Source organism: Artemia sp. Qi Xiang Cuo, chromosome 6 (genome assembly GCF_049724085.1).
Source record: "Artemia sp. Qi Xiang Cuo chromosome 6, ASM4972408v1, whole genome shotgun sequence".
Taxonomy (NCBI): Eukaryota; Metazoa; Arthropoda; class Branchiopoda; order Anostraca; family Artemiidae; genus Artemia; species Artemia sp. Qi Xiang Cuo.
The window spans coordinates 73,463,085-73,486,390 of record NC_142799.1 but is presented as its reverse complement, the minus strand read 5'-3'; positions in this window follow the sequence as shown (position 1 = coordinate 73,486,390).

The window sequence follows — 23,306 nt, the reverse complement described above, 5'->3', positions numbered from 1 at the left end:
CGAATTCCAAACTGAAGTTAAAACTTGATTTCACGGAGTCAAGCACCTCATCTTACCTAAAATGGTTGTGATAGTTAACCTGCATGAACTAGTTATTTTAATCATTTTTGGTCGATTCCCTATTTTCCTTCACGCTAGGATTGGCGCCTTAGAATATGAGTCTCGAACAGTTTAACTTCAAACTCATATTCCAGAATCCCCCCTCCAGTTTGCGGCTTCCATTCCTTAGTGCCAATCTTTAAGTGATCTAACCAGGGGGGACATCTACCAAACTAATTGCTAGATGATTGAGTGAAAGGCTATGTACAAGGTTTGTGCTGTTATATTTACTTCTAAAAAGGACACAAGGATAAACTGGAATCCGTGAGCGTTGAGTAGAAGTATTTAGTGAGATACTGTTTATGATTATGTAAGCGTCAAGTATGTGCGCCTAAGACTGGGCGCAGTATTTTACAAGGCAAAGCCGTCTCTCGTGCTTTGCGAGGCCATGGTCTGTTGGAGGTAGCCCTTTATGTGAACCTTTCATCATCAGAACTGAATAGCAAAGTATTTGATGGCAAGGACATGCTACAAAAGGTGGCCGGCGTTTAACCCCCAGCGAATACCCCCCGGAAAATACCCCCCCGCGGAAAATATTCCTCCGCGGAAAAATACCCCCCCGGAAAATACCTCCCGCGGAAAATACCCCCCAGAAAATACCCCTCTGCAGAAAATATACCCCTGGAAAAAACCCCTCCGGAAACTACTCCCCCCCGCGGAAAATACCCCCTCGGAAAATACCCCCCGCGGAAAATACCATAAATAACATAAATGAATATAGTGAATGGGGGGTGTGTGTTTAACATCCCAAAAAATGTCCTCCCCCACGACAAATACCCCTCCCCATAGAAATATCCTCTGGACAGTTCAATCCTGGCGAGGATTTATCCCGGGGGGGGGTCATTTTCCGGGGGGGTATTTCCAGGGGGGTATTTTCCGAGGTGGTGGGGTTTTTTCCCCGGGGGAGGGGTATTTTCCAGGGGGTATTCGCCTAGAACTGCTACAAAACCCTTGAAAAGGCAAGGCAGGCGTACGAGTCGCTCCTTGAAAGAGGTACCATCGACAAAGTGCAGGTGTCGGGTGCAGCAGAGCTTATCCATGAATAGAGTCCATGGTGTAAAAGAACGAATATCTGAGTCAAGAACTGCCCGCCTTTGGCTTTAGTATTTGAACCTATTTGGAAGCCGGAGAAAGAGCCTGAGAGCTGAAGTGGTAACCTTAAGCTCTATCTACAGTCGTTGTTAGAAATTCTTTCTTACACCGCTGCTTCCGGCCACAATCTTTAAGCAAAGGTTACTTGACGTTTCCTGCAGTCGATTTTTCAGTTGAGAATAGACAACCCAGAGCAATACAGAACGTTACAGGAATACCTATTCATCCGGAGAACTGATAATTACTGGGCGGCACTTTCTCCTGATTTGGTGATCGAACAGACGTTAATGAGAAGTAGGAAAATGAATGGTGGTCTGACGAGAGGTAGAGGATGACTGAAGTGCACCAGACAATTTGGACCGCTAATCTTCCAACGTCTAGCCGTGTCGGCTAGCACCAGTGGTTTTAATTTAAACGAGGTTCTGTCGTTTGATCACTGTGCCACCATCGCTCTTTAGTTCGTTCGATGTTATGAGGACAGCCAACAAAGCATCTCTAATAAATTTATTGATGAAAACTGAAGGAATCGATGGTCCTGTGACATTGCAAACCTCCTAGAGAGTTTTGGACGGTGGCTGGCTAGTCCACAAAATCCCGTGGACTGCTGAATCCATGTATTCTGAGATGGTACGATCTCATGTATATTAAAAAAACCGTAAAGAAAAGAGAGACGAAGATAATAACAGCCGGTGAAAAACGTTGACTACAGTGCAAATATTTCGGTCAAGACCTCCGCTTGACTGTCCTCAGTGCAAAATAACAAAATACAAATACCAATAAAAGTCCAAACGATAATATAAGAACCCAACCTTAAAACAAGCACAAAAAATAAAGTAAGAAGACCCTCTCCAAGCAACGGTGAAAGGGTAATTGAATAAAAAATAAAACACTGAATGGCAATTCAATCTTTTAAAATATGTAGAGCCTTTTTAAAAGCCAATCGCTTCCCACGTAAGATGTTTTCATCTTACCTTTCACTGTTGCTTAGAGAGGGTCTTCTTATTTTAGTTTTTGTTTGCTTTTAGGTTTGGTTTTCATATTATCGTTTGGACTTTCTTTGGTTCTTTTTCTTTGGTTCTTTTCTTTCTTTGGTTCTTTCTTTGATTCTATTTTCTTTGGTTCTTTTCACTGGCTGAAAAATTTCCTTAATTATATTATTCCTTTCTTTTGCTTTTTTAATCACTATGTACCCCACTAGTGGTGAAGAAAAAAGAAGAATACAAAAATAAGGCACTTCAGTGCTTCAAGGTTTGGACTTTTATCGGTATTTTTGTTTTATTATTTTGCACTGAGGACAGTCAAGCGGAGGTCTTGACCGAAATATTTGCATTGTAATCTACATTTTTCACTGGTTGTTATTATCCTCGTTTCTCTCTTCTTTATGTTTTTTTTTTGTTTTGTCATGACTAGCTAGTTTGATCTCAGAAATTGTTTACGACAAGCTTAAGGGGAGCAAATAACCAAGTCTGTTTTTAACCCTATAGAGGCAATTGTTGTAAAAAAACAACACTGTACTTTTTGAGCTTGGACTGCCATCTTGCTGTAAAATTATACTGCTTTTATCAACATCTTTCGATGGGGCTGAAAGATGACAGTCGATTGATACCTTCGGGGAGCTGCTGTGTGACATGTGGCCTAAACAGTGAGTTACCAAACCAAAGGGTAAGAAAAACGAATGAAAAGGTAGGCAATTTCTAAGCTAGAAACTGGAAACAAAACGAAAAGGTGGGAGATTCCTTGCATGTCATATGCGCATAAAATATATACCGTTTAGAATTACTGTAGTTAAAATTCACGAAATATGCAAGAATTTCGATCAGTAGCAAGATAAACTTCCTCCTGTTGTAAAAATACAACATCGGACGATCGTGGCTCAAAATTGTGAAACGAATAACTAATTTTTGTTTTCTTTTTAGATGACGGAATCTTACGACAGACTAAGAAAACGAGCTCAAAATCGCCGAATTGACGCAGAAGAGGCGGCCAAGTATATTTTTGACATTCGAGAAGACATGTTGTCTGACTTGTCCGACGATGATGATGACGATGATCCAGACTTCCTGTCTCCAGAAGATCTTATCGATGATCCTGATGCAGACTTGTTGCCCCTACTGGACAATCTCCACTTCTTCTTGGAACAATCTCTACTTCGTCATATGGGTGGCGTAGATTTAGCAGACATGCTGGCGGAGATGTGCCAAACTCATCTTCGGACACGAAAATGGTATATGAGAATCTTCTGGTGGCTTATTGACACAGCAGTCTGCAATAGCTGGCTTCTTTTCAGGTCAGACGTCAAAGCGCTGACTTCAAGGAGAGACGAACCAATGATCTTGAGAGCCTTCAGGTCTAAATTTGCTGCAGGGTTGTATGCCTCGGCACGTGTGATACCCCAACGTAAACGTGCTAGACCATCCGCAGATGCCGAAGCAGGTCTCAGCCTCATTCGAAGTCGCAATCAAATCCAACCGGCAATATCTCCTCAAGCTAATGGACTTGATCACTGGCCAAAAAAGACTGAGAAACAGAGTCGCTGCAAACAGTGCAAATCAGGATATACCACTTTTGAATGCGAAAAATGTGACCTTCCACTGTGCCTTACTGCCAAAAACGATGGCCAGTCATTTCAAGGCCAGCCATTGTTTATGAGTACAGCCGTCATATGGGTGGTGTAGATTTAGCATACATGCAGGCGAATATTTGCCAAACTCATCTTTAAACACGAAAATGATGTATGAAATTCTTTTGGTGTCGTATTGACACAATAGTTTGTAATAGCTGGCTTCTTCTCAGGTCAGACGACAAAGCGCTCACTTCAAGGACAGACAAACTGATGATGTTGAGAGCCTTCAGATCTGAAGTTGCAGCAGGGTTGCAAGCCTCGGCGCGTGTGATGCCCCAACGTAAACGTGCTAGACCATCCGCAGATGTTTAAGCAAGTCCCAGCCCCATTCGAAGTCGCAATCGAATCCGACCGGCAATGTCTGCTCAAGCCGATGGACTTGATCACTGGCCAAAAAAGACTGAAAAGCAGATCCGCTGCAAAGAGTGCAAATCGGGATATACCACTTTTGAATGCGAAAAATGTGACCTTCCACTGTGCCTTACTGCCAAAACCAATTGTTTTAAAGCCTTCCACACCAAGTGAAAATGCCCCATTTTTATATACTCGAGAGGCTAATGTTGTATTTTTACAACATTGTCTAAAATTGACAATTTTGAATAAATCATGCAAAAAAATTTTTTTTCGTCAATAGTCTGACCTAGAGATTAAATGGGAAGCGTTGGAGATTTTTCCTGGTATTCGTTCCTATAGTGGCCTGTCAAGGGTTAATGATTTTGATTTGTCCAAAAAACACGCTAACCTAATTAACCAGCAAGGATCTTTGCAGCATTGTAGGGTAAATAGAATTCTTACGAAGTCTCTTCGTTTTAGACTAAATCTAGGGATACAATCGGAACTGAAATTTAGTGATAGGGTTTGTTTTCAGTCATTGAACCACATTTTAAAAGACCATAAAAACCGACGTTTTTTCCTTTTTAACACTATCTAAAAAATTTGAAATTTTTTACAGCAAAACCTCTCGCCAGCAGATTTTCTACAGATTTCTAAAATAGCTTAAGGTTCTTTCTGTCACGGCATTTTTATGGCTAGAACTCGTTTATTGCAAAATTTTGTAGAATTACAATACGAAAAATTTTGAAATTCTAGATTTTTTTCTTCCTAGTTTCTGTCCTGGTCCGTTTGTTGAGAACCTATCGTCTAAAGCTTTTACACCTGACGAAACTCATGTCTTGTCTAAGGGATCAAAATTTTGCTTGCCTCAATCACGAGTAAATTTCTCAGAGATATGTCTTCAGTGTGGTGGCGGGTATATTTGGTTGAAGAGGTTATTTGGAAAACCCAGATATAGCCTATTTCTAGTAGAGGTGGTTAGGAATCTTCTTGACTTTACTCGGCATTCCTCAAACTAAAAAAATCAGAAAACATAAATCCTCAAAAATTTAACAAAAGACCCAGACATCGTTATCACCAGGGCTGACAAAAGGAAAAAGGATTATTATTTTTGATAAAATTACATATAATAAAAAAGTTACAGATCTTTTATCTGACACTCACACTTATAAGGCTATAGATTCAGACACCACGAAAAAGTTCACTCGTGAAGAACGAAAAGAGCTGGGAATTTTGCAAACTGAAAGACTCATTACTCCACAAATGTAGAAAGTATCTCATTCTAAAGGGTGCTCCGCCACTAAATTCTATGGTCTCCCAAAATTCCACAAAGATAGAATTTCTTTTTGCCCAATTGTGGCTTCTTACAGCTCTCCAGTAGCCAGACTTGGAAAATGGTTATCCACGATTTTTCTCCTCTTATGTCAACACAAACCTCTTATTCAAAATTCAGTTCACCTTGATGAAAAATTAAAAGACCTTGATATAAAAAAAGATACAATTTTGGTAAGTTTTGATGCTATATATATGTATGTTTTTTTTCATATCAGGAAGTGTGAATTTGCTCTTCAAAAGAAACTTGAAGATAATATTGACCAGATAGACTATAAAACACTAAATATCGAAACTACTATGCGTTTTGTTCGCCTTTGCAATAGGTCTTCCTTATATTTCCGATACAATATTCCAAATTATGGATCTACCAGTGGTCCTTGTAAACCCCCAGTTAAGGATTTTAAAGCGGGTCTGCATACCTAATGTTTATATGTAATAATAATAATAATTATAATTTTATTTTGGCCCATTCATACGAAAAAAGAGAAAAAGCGGAGCAATAAAATAGAAGAAAAGAAAAAAAAATAAGAACACTCAATATCAAAGAACAAAGTTAAGTAGTAACTTCTTCATTCACACTCGTAGATATAACAGTTCGTGGTAACGAACTGTAAGTAAGAAACGACTCGGCTCAATAGTAACCGAAACTCTAAAAAACGAATTTTGATATCAATGGATACATCAAAAGAATCAGATTTTGATGCTGATTTAAATTTTTGTAAGTTTCATCAAGTTTAGTCTTACCCATCAAAAGTTACGCGCCCGAGAAAATTTGCCTGATTTTCGAAAAAAGGGGGAAACACCTCCTAAAAGTTATAGAACCTTAATGAAAATCACACGATCGTTAAGCTTGTCGTAAAGCTTGTCGTTAAGCTTGTCGTAAAATCATTAAAAACAGACTTGGTTATTTGCTCCCCTTAAGCTTGTCGTAAACAATTTCTGGGATCAAACTAGCTAATCATGACAAAACAAAAAAAAAACGTAAAGAAGAGAGAAACGAGGATAATAACAAGAAGTGAAAAATGTAGATTACAATGCAAATATTTCGGTCAAGACCTCCGCTTGACTGTCCTCAGTGCAAAATGAGTTTCTTTATTTCGTTCACACGTTAAGACGGCAAAAGAGGTGAGGTGAAATTAACTGTAACATTTAGAAAGGAGAAGTTTAATACAACTCACTTATCTATATTAACATATCAGCTGTATTAGTTTCATCACAAATGCTATTAAGGATGTCTCCTGCTTATCTAGGGATTCCTCTAGAGAGTTTACCTAGCAATGACAGATCATCGGCATGCTGCTACTCATCTATATATCCTACCACCAATCTTTTTACCATGATAAGAAACAAAATGGTCCCAAAAGGGTACCTTGTGGCTAACCACAGTGAATCTGTAGTTACTAGACTACGCTTTAAATAATTAAGTTAATCTATTACTTTTTGACAGTTTTTTTGTATATCCCTTGTATTAGATGTTCTAGCACACTAAGAGAGAACTTTCTTTATTTTAAAGTTAGAGAATTCTAAAAATTGTGTGCATTTTCCGCAGAAACTTTATTTTATTTTCATTTTAAAGTCTTTTCTAGCTTTGTCTAATGATACAAATTACTCTCAGGAGGGTGTTCAGCTATTGAGAATCGACTCTCTATGAGTCTGGTAAAATTGACTCAAACATACTTAACAAATTTCCTGGTCGTCGAATATTTTCTTTAAAAGAGGATTCTTCTCCAAATATAGTTGCAAACTAATCTAATTCATAGAAATATTTAAGAATTCACCTTCTAAGCAGCTTTTGGAAGGTTTTAGCGTTACGACCATAGCTAACAGAAGTAAGGTGGTAGAACCCCCCCCTTGGAAATTCAGTGCCATCTTGAAAAATTAAGAAGTTATACCAAGTTATGAAAGAAGAAGGCGAGGTTACCCCTTTACACAATACCAGATATCCCTTAGGAAAAATAGCTACCTACACGCGTGTCGAATATACAAGACTTTGCACTATGCCAAGATGTACGTGTCTGGCTTTTGAGCTGATTTGTTTCCTTAAGAATTTTCCCTTTTGGATCTGTTTGTTATTTTCTTACCTCAAGTAGGCCCGCTTCAAAATTTTCCTCGTTTTGAATCTTCAAGTTCAAAGCTACTATTAAAAAAAGAGAGCGCGTGTTATCTATATATTTTTGTTTTATTTTTTCTTCTCGCAGTACTACGGACGGCTGTTTGAAGGTCTTGGCATTTTCTCTTTTACATGCTCTGATCAGCCTCGTTTTTGTTGGTGGTTCTACGTTTTACTAATATTGTCGCACTACTTTTCATCTGTTGAGCAGTGTTCAAGTTGTCTGTTTGAATCCAGTCAACTATAAAGAAACCGAGAATACTAATGAATCACATTATATGATTCATTCCACCTATAAGCGTCGACTCTTGCTAAAAGGAAAGTACCGTTCCGCCTGCTTACTCATGAACAAAATGAAGACGGACGAGATCTGAGCATCTTTTGCTGCGTAAGAGTGTACCCCAACGCTCGTAAAAAGGGATGGGGTAACTCAAAAGTCAAGTTTGCCAAGAAGAGATCCAAGTTCTGGTACGAATTGTGGAAGGATTGCGACAAACCACTCTGGAGTAGTTTTTCAGTGCTTTCGATATGCCAAAAAAAAGAATTCAAACGTACTGTCGAGAATATACAAGTCCAGCAAGTGGAAAAGCTGTCTTTGATTGCAGGAGTGACCCAAACATCCTATGGAAGCGACTCCAATCTAACAGGGCTGACGCTGTTGTGTAAAGTCCAACTCCCGACGAAAGTTGGGTAAACCATTACAAGGACGTGTTTGCGCCACCACCCAACGAGCTGGGCTCTGTATATAAATCTGAGTTAGATAGTCAATTAACATAAAGAAAGAAAAACGAGCAAAAATGGGCTTTTTATAGGCCAAATGAAGATACTAAAAAAACAAAGCGAATATTTCGAGAGGACAAACGCCTCTCTTCTTCAGCGCGAAACGAAACGATGTATCAATAAAAGCTAAAAAATTAGAAGAATTAAAACCAACTACCTAACAACAATAAAAGCGAGTTATTCGCCAATATCCGTTATTTGCACAAAATCCTAAAAAACCTGAACTGCCATCGACGGATACTAGCTAACAACTGAACAAAGAGAAGGAAACCAATTCATTCCCTCGAAAAAACAAAACGAACCAGAAATTAAATAAGTTGGAGAACTACGGAATTTGATTTCGGATTTTAATTAATGCATTTCTTGCAGACACCCTTTGAGACCTAAGGGGTTGTTCACGTGTTTGATTAGATGACTGGGAAAGTGGTTCAAGTTTTATTTCAGGGATTACTAAAGTATCGGCTTCTCTTTTGAGAAAACCGAAATATGACTCGTTTATTCTTAAATCATCGGAATATCTGTTTAAAGCTAGACCTAAATGCTGGTATTTATAAATTTCAAAAGCCTCTCTGTAGTGCTGGATAACACCTTTTTCATGCGAAATAAGGCTTGCTTGATTAAACAAAATAGTATGGTCTGGTTTTTCCAAAATGTGCTCTGCAAGGGCAAAGTCAAAATTTTCTGTTTTTTCCGCTTTTTAAGTGTATTATTAATTAAACTAGAGTGTTGAGTTAATCTATCAGTTAGTCGCTGATTAGTTCTTCCGATATACCAAACACCACACGAACAAGGAATTCTGTAGACACCGGAGTTTTCACCTATTGGGATAGGGTCTTTACCTTGATAAATTTGGGACCTGATAGTTTTTCTGGGTCTATAATAAGTGTAAATTTTATTTTTTCTTAGATTTTTTTAAATGTGGTCTGAAATCCCTTTAAAATATGGGAGACCAAGATAAACTGAATTTTCCCTTTGATTTGTGTTTTCTGTATAACTATCTGATAATCTTTTAATGCATTTTGCAATTACAGAATTTATTAAACTAATTCGATAACCATTCCCAAATAAAATATCTCTAAGGTGGTTGAGCTCTAAATCCAAGAAACGTGTTGAACAAACTTTCAATGTTCTATCAACTAGAGAAGTAACAACTCCTCTTTTCACAGCAGGAGAATGATTTGAGGAATAACTTCAGTAACGGTCATTGTGTGTGGGTTTTTTATAGACACTAAACTCGAATAATTAATCAGTTCGGTGCACCAGAACATCTAAGAATGGAAGAAGCCTCTCTATCTCTGATTCCTGAATAAATTTCAGTTTTGGATCCAAAGAGTTGAGCAAGTGAAGAAAAGAACCCAGAGACTCGTCACCATGCTCCCATAAATAAAAAATTATCATCTTTAAAACGAACCCAAAATTCAGGTTTACAAGAACTTTGCAAAATAGCCCTTTCTTCAAGGTCTTCCATGAAAATATCAACCTGTATTGGAGAAAGAGGGGCACCCATGGAGAGCCCATATTTCTGTCTATAAAAAATGCCTCTATAATGGAAGTAAAAAGAAGTTCTGTTACAAAGGGCTGTAAGCGAAATAAGTGTCTGATTCGAAAGAGTAGAATTTTCTGATATAGATGGGTTAGAATTAAGTTTTTGCTCCAAAAACAGTTCGGCCTTTTGAGGATCACAATTAGTATACATTGAATCTGCATCAAAACTGCCAATTTTTGTGTTTGGTTTAACCGAAACTTGCTTTACCTTGGAAACAAAATCAGCGGAATTTTTAATATAGGACTTTTTAGCCTGAATTAGTGGGCGAAATATCACTGATAAGAATTTCCCAATTTTTGCTGTAGGAGAATTAAAAGAAGAAACAATGGGTCAAAGTGGATTACCGGGCTTATGAACTTTAGGAAGACCATAAAAGCGAGGGGACGTGCATCCGCGTGGGTAAAACCTTTTGTACAACTGATCTGTAATTTCATTTATCGGCTTTTCGTAATAATCCTAGAATGATCTTTATGAAGTGCGTGTAAGACCAAGTGTTCATTTTTACTAAAATTTTTTAAATTTCGATTATTAACAGAAGGATTACGAGAAAAAAGTCAGAGAAATTTTAAATGATTCTAACACATATGAACAATTAGCTACCGATCCCACTGAAAAATTTGTACAGGAAGTCCGAAAAGAGCTTTCTTATCTAAAAGGAAAAGGTGAAATTACAGATCAGTTGTACAAAAGGTTTTACCCACGCGGATGCACGTCCCCTCGCTTTTATGGTCTTCCTAAAGTTCATAAGCCCGGTAATCCACTTTGACCCATTGTTTCTTCTTTTAATTCTCCTACAGCAAAAATTGGGAAATTCTTATCAGTGATATTTCGCCCACTAATTCAGGCTAAAAAGTCCTATATTAAAAATTCCGCTGATTTTGTTTCCAAGGTAAAGCAAGTTTCGGTTAAACCAAACACAAAAATTGGCAGTTTTGATGCAGATTCAATGTATACTAATTGTGATCCTCAAAAGGCCGAACTGTTTTTGGAGCAAAAACTTAATTCTAACCCGTCTATATCAGAAAATTCTACTTTTTCGAATCAGACGCTTATTTCGCTTACAGCCCTTTGTAACAGAACTTCTTTTTACTTCCACTATAGAGGCATTTTTTATAGACAGAAATATGGGCTCTCCATGGGTGCCCCCCTTTCTCCTATACAGGCTGATATTTTCATGGAAGACCTTGAAGAAAGGGCTATTTTGCAAAGTTCTTGTAAACCTGAATCTTGGGTTGTTTTTAAAGATGATAATTTTTTTTTTATGAGAGCGTGGTGACGATTGTCTGGGTTCTTTTCTTCACTTGATCAACTCTTTGGATCCAAACTGAAATTTACTCAGGAATCAGAGATACAGAGGCTTCTGCCATTCTTAGATGTTCTGGTGCACCGAAATTATTAATTATTCGAGTTTAGTGTCTATAGAAAACCCACACATAATGACCGTTACTTAAGTTATTCCTCAAATCATTCTCCTGCTGTGAAAAGAGGAGTTGTTACTTCTTTAGTTGATAGAGCATTGAAAGTTTGTTCAACACATTTCTTGGATTTAGAGCTCAACCACCTTAGAGATATTTTATTTGGGAATGGTTATCCAATTAGTTTAATAAATTCTTTAATTGCAAAATGCATTAAAAGATTATCAGATAGTTCCACATAAAACACAAATCAAAGGGAAAATTCTGTTAATCTTGGTCTCCCATACACTAAAGGGATTTCAGACCATATTTCAAAAAATCTAAGAAAAAATAAAATTTACACTTATCATAGACCCCGAAAAACTATCAGGTCTGAAATTTATAAAGGTAAAGACCCTTTCCGGGTGGGTGAAAACTTCGATGTCAACACAATTCATTGTTCTTGTGGTCTTTGGTATATCGGAAGAACTAATCAGTGACTAACTGATAGATTAATTCAGCACTCTAGTTCAATTAATAATACACTTAAAAAGTGGAAAAAACCAGAAAATTTTGACTCTGCCCTTGCAGAGCACATTTTTTAAAACCAGACCATACTACTTTGTTTAATCAAGCTAGCCTAATTTCGCATGACAAAGGTATAGTCCAGCACTACAGAGAAGCTGTTGAAATTTATAAGTACCAACATTTAGGTCTAGCTTTAAACAGAGATTCCGGTGATTTAAGAATAAACGAGTCATATTTTGGTTTTCTCAAATGAAAAGCCGATACTTTAGTAATCCCTGAAATAAAACTTGAACCACTTTCCCAGTCATCTAATCAAACACGTGAACAACCCCTTAGGTCTCAAAGGGTGTCTGCAAGAAATGCATTAATTAAAATCTGAAATCAAATTACATAGTTCTCAAGATTATTTAAGTGCTGGTTAGTGTTTTTTTTCTGAGGGGCTGACTTGGTTTCCTTCTCTTTGTCAGTTGTCAGCTAGTATCCGTCGACGGCAAATCAGGTTTTTTTTGGATTTCGCGAAAATCGCTGATATTTTTGAATAACTTTCTTTTATTGTTGTTAGGTAGTTGGTTTTAATTCTTCTATTTTTTTAGCTTTTATTGATACATCGTTTAGTTTCGCGCTGAAGAAGAGAGGCGTTTGTCCTATCGAAATATTCGCTTTGTTTTTTCAGTATCTTCATGTGGCCTATAAAAACCCCATTTTTGCTCGTTTTTCTTTCTTTATGTGTTGTCAGGCCAATGTGGTTTAAGAAATTATCATAGTCAATTAATCAGCGCAAAACTCCACTGCACTGCTGTCATTGTTTCTATGACAGTGCTGGACAAAACCCATTTCTAGATAGCGACAATGAGATTCCATTTGCAGTAGCATCTGACTTATTCTAGTTCTCAATTTATTATCTAGTTTGATTTTTATTCTTATAATTTTTGTTTGAAGAATTTCTATTAGTTAATAAGAGTTATATTTCTAGATGTTTCTTTTATTTTTAAAGCATGGTTCGTAGTCCTATTAATTTATTGTTGATCTACTAGAAGTCTTGGCAGTTAGATAGGTATCACTGTTAGTTAGATAGTTACCACTGTCAGAGTGGCTAGCCCTTACAACCTAAAACAATTTTGCAAAGAGAACATTGCACTGAATCAAAGGCACAGCCATGAAATTTTATGTATTTTTCATAAATGTTGTGGTAACCCTCAAAATATTAGAACCCGCACCTTCTTGCACCTTCGGCACCTTATGTGTTCGGAGAAAAATCCAATATAGCCTCTAACAAGTCTGTGTAATGTATTAGATGATAGAAGTCTTAACATCTTTCGGTTTGGTGGAGAAAAATAAGCTTTGATCTCGGGGAAATTGTCGCATAATTTTTTTTTTTCGCCAAAATTTTCATAAAAAACAGCTTAATAACACAGAAATCAGCCTGAATCTCCCTTGCACAAATATTCCTAATTTGCCCTTGAAGGGGGAAATTGAGGGCGGAATTGATTTTTGTGTTTAAATATCAATTTTGTATTTGAGAAAACTTTTGTGTTATAAATATTTTGGAGCTTAAATAGTCGTCTCCTATCAAATCAAGCATGACGAATCCAAATATGACGTCAGAAATCCTGTTTTCTGTACTGCAGTATCAATTTTCCCCTTCATGGGATGGTGAGAGGGGTGAAGTACCCAGATCATTATCTAACGGATTCCTGCGGATGAAGGATAATATCAAATGAAGTACTTTATTGCAAAATACGAGGTCAAAAAGCAGTTTGAATCACCATTTACCTGATTTTCACCTCAGAGGGGCCTTTAAAATGATGGATTGCTAAGTATAACATGTTGTAAAAAGGAACGCTTAAATCTCAGGTAAATTAATCACAAAACATTTTTATTATGAAGCATAATCTAAAGCTAATTCTTGTTCCTCCACGTCTTCGTTGTCTTCCTCATTCGGTCTTGCTGCAATGTCAGCACATAACGTCTCTTTACAGTCCCCGCAGGTGAAGCTGCAGCGGAAACTTTTCCGACAGTAGCTGCATCTGAAGGACTCGCCCCCACTGGTGCACTGGCACTGTACCATCTTCAGCAGATTTTTCGGTGCTGGTGAAGCAATTGTCAGAATAGGAAGATACGTACTCTATGACAAAATGAGGTTCCAACCCCTTTCTTCGGGCTTTAGCAAGTTGGACGTGTCTTATTAGTGGGACGTGTCCCACTTAATTATTCGCAAATAGCCCCCATAAAAGTGGTATGTTGTGCAGACAAAGTCGACGGAAGCCGCTCTGCTTGAACGAAAGGATTTGCACTTGCAGCCTTCATTTTAAATGTTCCCACCCGAACATTCTTCAGGGTCTTCTCAATACTTTTCCTGTGTATATAGGGAGCAGAGCTTTCTCCCCAGCCTCGGCACTTTCTTGGCATCAGATCTTAGGGCCATGGCGATATTGCAAGCATCCTTAAAAATCCCATCTTTAAGTGAAAAAGAAACCACAGCTGGTTTCTTTAAGCCATGAAATCTAGATGTTGTATCGCAGCCAGACATTGTGTTGGAAAAAAGTAGATTCTAGAGTTTATTCTTGATCCTTTTTATGTCGTGCACTCGTCGGTTTTTTTCATGCGTGTCTGTATGCATAAAGACATCGTGTCATGCGTGTCACATGCATCAACCTTGATATAATACAGCGAAAGGACTAATAGGTCGGTAACGATCCCAATCAAAGTGGTCGAAAACTTTTCAACGCAACTGACTGCAATTCTTACAACATAGACATCGGCATCATCCTGAGCATGTAGAACATTACATCCTGAGTTCACGAGCCTCTCAGTATGTAGGTCGATGAAACGTTGTTCCTTTTTGGGATCTCTCAGAAATTCATCCTTACTTTTGACGATCTTCATGTTAGGAGAGAATTCAATCGTTGGACAACACAAACCCTTGGTTCTTTTCAGCTGTGTAATTTTTCGTCATTGGTGTATCAGTGTAAAGAGCCAAACACCACGACTGCCTGGTTGAAATGTCTTGTGATAAATAATTTGTGAGAACACACTGGCTAATCATGACAGAACGTAAAAACCCTAAAAAAAAGAGAGAGGCGAGGATAATAATAGCCAGTGAAAAACATAATTGCAATGCAAATATTTTGGTCAAGACCTCCGCTTGACCGTCCTCAGTGCAAAATAATGAAATAAAAATACCGATAAAAATCTAAACGATAGTGAAAAAATAAACCTTAAAACAAACACAAAAACTAAAATGAGAAGAGCTTCTCTAAACAACGATGAAAACTATTGAAAAATGGAATACTGAATGCAGTCTTTTTTTGTAGAGCACTTTTAAAAGCCAACCGCTTCCTTTTTGCCTCTCTGAAAACTTGCATGAAACCTTTAGCGGGTCAATTATGGAGGCGTTATCAAATAAAATGAAATGGTTTGGGTTGTCATAGACGTGTTGAGCCAAGGTGGAGTCAAAAGTCTCAGGTCTTTGGGATAGCCTAATAGCTTTGTTGATTGAAGACCTGTGTTCCGATAACCTCTCTCTAATTGTCCTTGGTTTTTTTTCAATTTAGAAACAACCGCAAAAAGAGAGAACCCTAGAAACACCACTCCCTAAAATGTGGGTGGTTTCATCTTTGCCGCTGTCGAAAAGGCTCTGTGTTTTATTAGAATTTTTAAAGGTAACATTTAGGTTGTGTTTTTTTTTAGAATTATCCTCAGCTTGTCATTCAACTTTGGAATATAGGGTAGAACAGTGAAAAGTTTCTCATCACCCATCAAAGGCATGATATCTGTTTGAAGTCGTGGAGTTGATGCCTCCTTTCCTGCCTTTTTTGTCTTTCATCTATGATGGATTCCAGTACTTTTATGGAATAGGTTATCTATCAAACCCATCAAAGGGATGATATCTGTTTGAAGTCGCGGAGTTGATGCCTCCTTTCCTGCCTTGTTAGTCTTTTATCTATGATTATTCCAGTAATTTTTTGGAATAGGTTATCCATTGCAAAATAAAATGTCCTTAAGGTTATTCATTTCTGGGACTGTATGAGCTTCTGACAAGATCCTTATTATACGGTAAACCAAAGATAGAAGTACAATTACTCCTCTTTTTAGACAAGGAGAATGGTTCGAAGAGAAATGCAGATACCTATAATTATGTTTAGGTTTTCTATAAATAGAAAACTCAAGGCTGAGAGATTTATCGAAGATTAAGACATCTAGATAAGGCAGTAAATGATTATCTTCTAGTTCTAAGGTAAACTGAAGGTTAGAATCCAAAGTGTTGAAATTAGTCAAAAAGGAGTTACGTGACATCTCTCCATGACATTTCTCACTCAGAAATAATGTCATCGGCAAACCGGCCCCAAAAAAGGTGTTTCAAAAGAAAAGTTTTCGAAGTGGAGGATTCAACAAATTCCATGAAAAAAATCGCCAAAAAAGTTGTAAAGTTAGTGCGGGTTTGAAGGCCTAATGTTTATTTATATACAAATATAATTTTATATATATATATATATATATATATATATATATATATATATATATATATATATATATATATATATATATATATATATATATATATATATATATATATATATATATATATATATATATAAAATTATCTCTGAAGATAGATCTTAAGGGACCTTCTATAATTCCTAGTATGTCTTTCTCTCTGGGTATTTCCACCAGTGGCATCCTTTTTAGCATATTGATGGCATGCCATCTATTTTGCCAATTTCATATAGCACCATCTTTGTTGCCATATCATTAAAGTGCATCTGATTTTGCTGGGAACAAGCAGAACAGGGGAGGGAACTCCACGCAAACGCCATATTGTATCTACCAGTATTCAATTACCCGAAAATTTCAGGGAATAGGTGAGGGGGTTCTTACACTTCCTTTTTTCTTTGGTGATTTCAGATTTGCTTGGATGATTTGTTGGCAATGGCAACTTATCGATACGTATATTTGCCGGTACTAAACTTCGTTGAGACTTGCTTGAGGCATCAGGATATTATGAAAAATTCAGTAATCAGCACTGGCGTCAAGTTCTTTATTTGTGAACAAAATTTGGGAAGCCCATGATGAGCTGACAAATATTGTGAATGTATATAAAAAAAACCTTTAGAAAGAAAGAAGGTCTCAAATTGGCCGTGATGTGCTGTTCAGCGATATGTATGACATGATGAAAACTCTACTCAGTAACAGTGAGTTTAAAATCAGGTTCACGATATGAAAAATCTCTGAAATCCCCCGTATCCCACAGGATGTTATAACACCCATGACAGTCCGCATAAATGAGTGTGTCGAAAAGCTAGAAATAATGATTCACCAATGCAAAGCAATGCAAAGCTGCTCTACCCTGCCTTCCGAATGGCCCCCACTCTCAGCAACGGTAAAACCACTCAATCGGGTGTTCATTAGGGGTCTAGCCCCGGAAAAGACTGAGCCTTGTTCAAATCAGAAACAGTTTATTGAGGAGTTTATAACCTCCGAGCATCTGCAGAATATTCAGCAGACGAAGTCTTGCCTAGTGGCTTATACTTAAACGGACTCTGCTGCCCAAGCCCTACACGAGTTGTTATCTAAGATTCTTGACATCAAAGTCAAATACCAGAGAGAAAAGTTCATGGCTGCTGCAAAGTTTGTCCCGCCAGGTACTACCCCAGGAGATACAATAGCAGGTAACCCTCATGTCACAGAAGCTAAAAGATATGGCACTTCACAGGCAGTTCGACTTGTTTTTTCAAATGCATTATTACGAAACATTGCAACCCGGCATGGTACCTGCTTATGTTAAGCTACAAATTTACTTTTCTACAAGAAATAAATGACCGACTGATAACTTGTTAAAAAAGTATCGGTCTAAAGGTCAACCCGCTAAAGACAGAGTTTGTGGAATTTTTTCCCTCGGCAAGCAAGCAGCAAAGCAGTGGCCATACATCTATACATACACATATACATACATATATATACATTGATAGTTGAACAAATGAGAATTTTCCCTGGAAATACCATGAAGTACCTGGGAATAACGTACGGTCATGATGTCAGAAGTTCTCCTTTATTAATAATCGAGAAAATTACCAGGAGTACTCATTCAAGTTACGTAAATCTTGTCTCTCAGAAATTTAGCTTAAACAGGAAGATTCTTGCAAAGCTTTACGCAGCGGTTGCTCTCCCTCACCTGCTTTATGTATCTCCGCTATGGGACTGGTTCCTGCAAACTGACAAACTAAAACTCCGGCCTGTATACTGCAAATACGCCAAGTTTTTGCTTCGATACCCGATCTGCGAGAGAAACACATTCGCTCTTAGATATCGAAATACGGTAGACCAAATTGTCGTATTGCCGTCTACGGAAACAACTGCAGAAAAAAGGCGTTGGAAACATTGTTCAAATTTTTGCCTTTTCATCTGATTAAATAAAAAAACAAGTTTTTTTTAACTGAAAGTAAGGAGCAACATTAGAACTTAAAACGAACAGAAATTATTCCGTATATGAAAGGGGCTGTCCCCTCCTCTACGCCTCGCTCTTTACGCTAAAGTTTGACTCTGTCTCACAACTTTATTTTTTAAAACAATAAAAAACTTTAGTGTAAAGAGCGAGGCGTAGAGAAGGGGACAGCCCCTTTCACATACGGAATAATTTCTGTTCGTTATAGGTTTTAATGTTGCTTTTTACTTTCAGTTAAAAAAAACTTGTTTTTTTGTTTAATTTTTGAAGGTTTTTGAATTAATGCAAGTTTTGATTTTGGCTCACCGTACATGAATAATTTAAACAATATTTGCATATTAATTTTACTTTTATTTGGTTAAATTGCTTTCTCGAATGTTGTTTTATTTTATTTACGAGTAATAAATATACATAATTTACGAAATAACATACGTAACGTACTTTTATATTCATACATTTTTAATACGTATAATAAGGGGTTCGCACCCTAGTCAATACCACGCTCTTTACGATTAAGTTCGAATTTTTTTTGAATTCTTTAAAAATGACTCATTATTCACAAAGGCCGTTAATTAGAATAAATAGCTCTTATGAAAATACTATGGAGACCTGATATTTACTCTACGGCTACTGACGGAAGAAAGCAGAGAATGGCGCTCCAAAATCTATATGATATTCATCGATTTTGAGAAGGCATTTGACTCAGTAGACCGCCAAAGTCCGTGAAAGATCCTACTGCATTACGGAATCCCTGAAAAGATAGTTTTGCTGATCGTTGCGTTTTATGAAGATAGACAGTGCTGTGTAAAGACACCAGATGACCAAACTCGTTTCTTCTGCATTCTGTCAGGAGTTAAGCAAGGTTGCGTGTTGTCATCGCTACTTTTCCTAATCGTCATTGATTACATACTGCGAAGTACAAGCAAAGACGGAATCCAGCTGAATCCAGAAACACATCTCGGTGATGTAGACTTCGCTGACGACATCGCCGTCGTAGAATTATGCAAGCTAAGACTCCAAGAACTCATTGACAAAGTGAGGGAGAGAGGTGGCCAGGTTGGCCTGAAAATAAATAAAGAGAAAATATATATATATATATATATATATATATATATATATATATATATATATATATATATATATATATATATATATATATATATATATATATATATATATATATATATATATATATATATATATATATATATATATATATATATACATAAAATTATATTTGTATATATATAAACATTAGGCCTTCAAACCCGCACTAACCTCACAACTTTTTTGGCCATTTTTTTCATGGAATTTGTTGAATCCTCCACTTCGAAAACTTTTCTTTTGAAAAACCTTTTTTGGGGCCGGTTTGCCGATGACATTACTTCTGAGTGAGAAATGTCATGGAGAGATGTCACGTAACTCCTTTTTGACTAATTTCAACACTTTGGATTCTAACCTTCAGTTTACCTTAGAACTAGAAGATAATCATTTACTGCCTTATCTAGATGTCTTAATCTTCGATAAATCTCTCAGCCTTGAGTTTTCTATTTATAGAAAACCTTAACATAATTATGGGTATCTGCATTTCTCTTCAAACCATTCTCCTTGTCTAAAAAGAGGAGTAATTGTACTTCTATCTTTGGTTTACCGTATAATAAGGATCTTGTCAGAAGCTCATACAGTCCCAGAAATGAATAACCTTAAGGACATTTTATTTTGCAATGGATAACCTATTCCAAAAAATTACTGGAATAATCATAGATAAAAGACTAACAAGGCAGGAAAGGAGGCATCAACTCCGCGACTTCAAACAGATATCATCCCTTTGATGGGTTTGATAGATAACCTATTCCATAAAAGTACTGGAATCCATCATAGATGAAAGACAAAAAAGGCAGGAAAGGAGGCATCAACTCCACGACTTCAAACAGATATCATGCCTTTGATGGGTGATGAGAAACTTTTCACTGTTCTACCCTATATTCCAAAGTTGAATGACAAGCTGAGGATAATTCTAAAAAAAAACACAACCTAAATGTTACCTTTAAAAATTCTAATAAAACACAGAGCCTTTTCGACAGCGGCAAAGATGAAACCACCCACATTTTAGGGAGTGGTGTTTCTAGGGTTCCCTCTTTTTGCGGTTGTTTGTAAATTGAAAAAAACCCAAGGACAATTAGAGAGAGGTTATCGGAACACAGGTCTTCAATCAACAAAGCTATTAGGCTATCCCAAAGACCTGAGACTTTTGACTCCACCTTGGCTCAACACGTCTATGACAACCCAAACCATTTCATTTTATTTGATAACGCCTCCATAATTGACCCGCTAAAGGTTTCATGCAAGTTTTCAGAGAGGCAAAAAGAAAGCGGTTGGCTTTTAAAAGTGCTCTACAAAAAAAGACTGCATTCAGTATTCCATTTTTCAATAGTTTTCATCGTTGTTTAGAGAAGCTCTTCTCATTTTAGTTTTTGTGTTTGTTTTAAGGTTTATTTTTTCACTATCGTTTAGATTTTTATCGGTATTTTTATTTCATTATTTTGCACTGAGGACGGTCAAGCGGAGGTCTTGACCAAAATATTTGCATTGCAATTATGTTTTTCACTGGCTATTATTATCCTCGCCTCTCTCTTTTTTTTAGGGTTTTTACGTTCTGTCATGATTAGCCAGTGTGTTCTCACAAATTATTTATCACAAGACATTTCAACCAGGCAGTCGTGGTGTTTGGCTCTTTACACTGATACACCAATGACGAAAAATTACACAGCTGAAAAGACCCAAGGGTTTGTCTTGTCCAACGATTGAATTCTCTCCTAACATGAAGATCGTCAAAAGTAAGGATGAATTTCTGAGAAATCCCAAAAAGGAACAACGTTTCATCGACCTACATACTGAGAGGCTCGTGAACTCAGGATGTAATGTTCTACATGCTCAGGATGATGCCGATGTCTATGTTGTAAGAATTGCAGTCAGTTGCGTTGAAAAGTTTTCGACCACTTTGATTGGGATCGTTACCGACCTATTAGTCCTTTCGCTGTATTATATCATGGTTGATGCATGTGACACGCATGACACGATGTCTTTATGCATACAGACACACATGAAAAAAACCGACGAGTGCACGACATAAAAAGGATCAAGAATAAACTCTAGAATCTACTTTTTTCCAACACAATGTCTGGCTGCGATACAACATCTAGATTTCATGGCTTAAAGAAACCAGCTGTGGTTTCTTTTTCACTTAAAGATGGGATTTTTAAGGATGCTTGCAATATCGCCATGGCCCTAAGATCTGATGCCAAGAAAGTACCGAGGCTGGGGAGAAAGCTCTGCTCCCTATATACACAGGAAAAGTATTGAGAAGACCCTGAAGAATGTTTGGGTGGGAACATTTAAAATGAAGGCTGCAAGTGCAAATCCTTTCGTTCAAGCAGAGCGGCTTCCGTCGACTTTGTCTGCACAACATACCACTTTTATGGGGGCTATTTGCGAATAATTAAGTGGGACACGTCCCACTAATAAGACACGTCCAACTTGCTAAAGCCCGAAGAAAGGGGTTGGAACCTCATTTTGTCATAGAGTACGTATCTTCCTATTCTGACAATTGCTTCACCAGCACCGAAAAATCTGCTGAAGATGGTACAGTGCCAGTGCACCAGTGGGGGCGAGTCCTTCAGATGCAGCTACTGTTTTTCACTGGCTATTATTATCCTCGCCTCTCTCTTTTTTACGTTTTTTTCCGTTTTGTCATGATTAGCCAGTGTGTTCTCACAAATTATTTACCACAAGACATGATACACCAATGACGAAAAATTACACAGCTGAAAAGAACCAAGGGTTTGTCTTGTCCAACGATTGAATTATCTCCTAGCATGAAGATCGTCAAAAGTAAGGATGAATTTCTGAGAAATCCCAAAAAGGAACAACGTTTCACCGACCTACATACTGAGAGGCTCGTCAACTCAGGATGTAATGTTCTGCATGCTCAGGATGATGCCGATGTCTATGTTGTAAGAACTGCAGTCAGTTGCGTTGAAAAGTTTTCGACCACTTTGATTGGGATCGTTACCGACCTATTAGTCCTTTCACTGCATTATATCAAGGTTGATGCATGTGACACGCATGAAACGATATCTTTATGCATACAGACACGCATGAAAAAAACCAACGAGTGCACGACATAAAAAGGATCAAGAATAAACTCTAGAATCTACTTTTTTGTAACACAATGTCTGGCTGCGATACAAAATCTAGATTTCATGGCTTAAAGAAACCAGCTGGGGTTTCTTTGTCACTTAAAGATGGGATTTTTAAGGATGCTTGCAATATCGCCATGGCCCTAAGATCCGATAACAAGAAAGTTCCGAGGCTGGGGAGAAGGCTTTGCTCCCTATATACACAGGAAAAGTATTGAGAAGACCCGGAAGAATGTTCGGGTGCGAACATTTAAAATGAAGGCTGCAAGTGCAAATCCTTTCGTTCAAGCAGAGCGGCTTCCGTGGACTTTGTCTGCACAACATACCACTTTTATGGGGGCTATTTGCAAATAATTAAGTGGGAAGACACGTCCAACTTGCTAAGGCCCGAAGAAAGGGGTTGGAACCTCATTTTGTCATAGAATACGTATCTTCCTATTCTGACAATTGCTTCACCAGCACCGTAAAATCTGCTGAAGATGGTGCAGTGCCAGTGCACCAGTGGATGCGAGTCCTTCAGATGCAGCTGCTATCGGAAAAGTTTGCGCTGCAGCTCCACCTGTGGGGACTGTAAAGAGACGTTATGTGCTGACATTTCAGCAAGACCGAATGAGGAAGGCAACGAAGACATGGAGGAACAAGAATTAGCTTTAGATTACGCTTCATAATAAAAATGTTTTGTGATTAATTTACCTGAGATTTAAGCGTTCCTTTTTACAACATGTTATACTTAGCAATTCATCATTTTAAAGGCCCCTCTGAGGTGAAAATCAGGTAAATAGTGATTCAAACTGCTTTTTGACCTCGTATTTTGCAATACAGTAC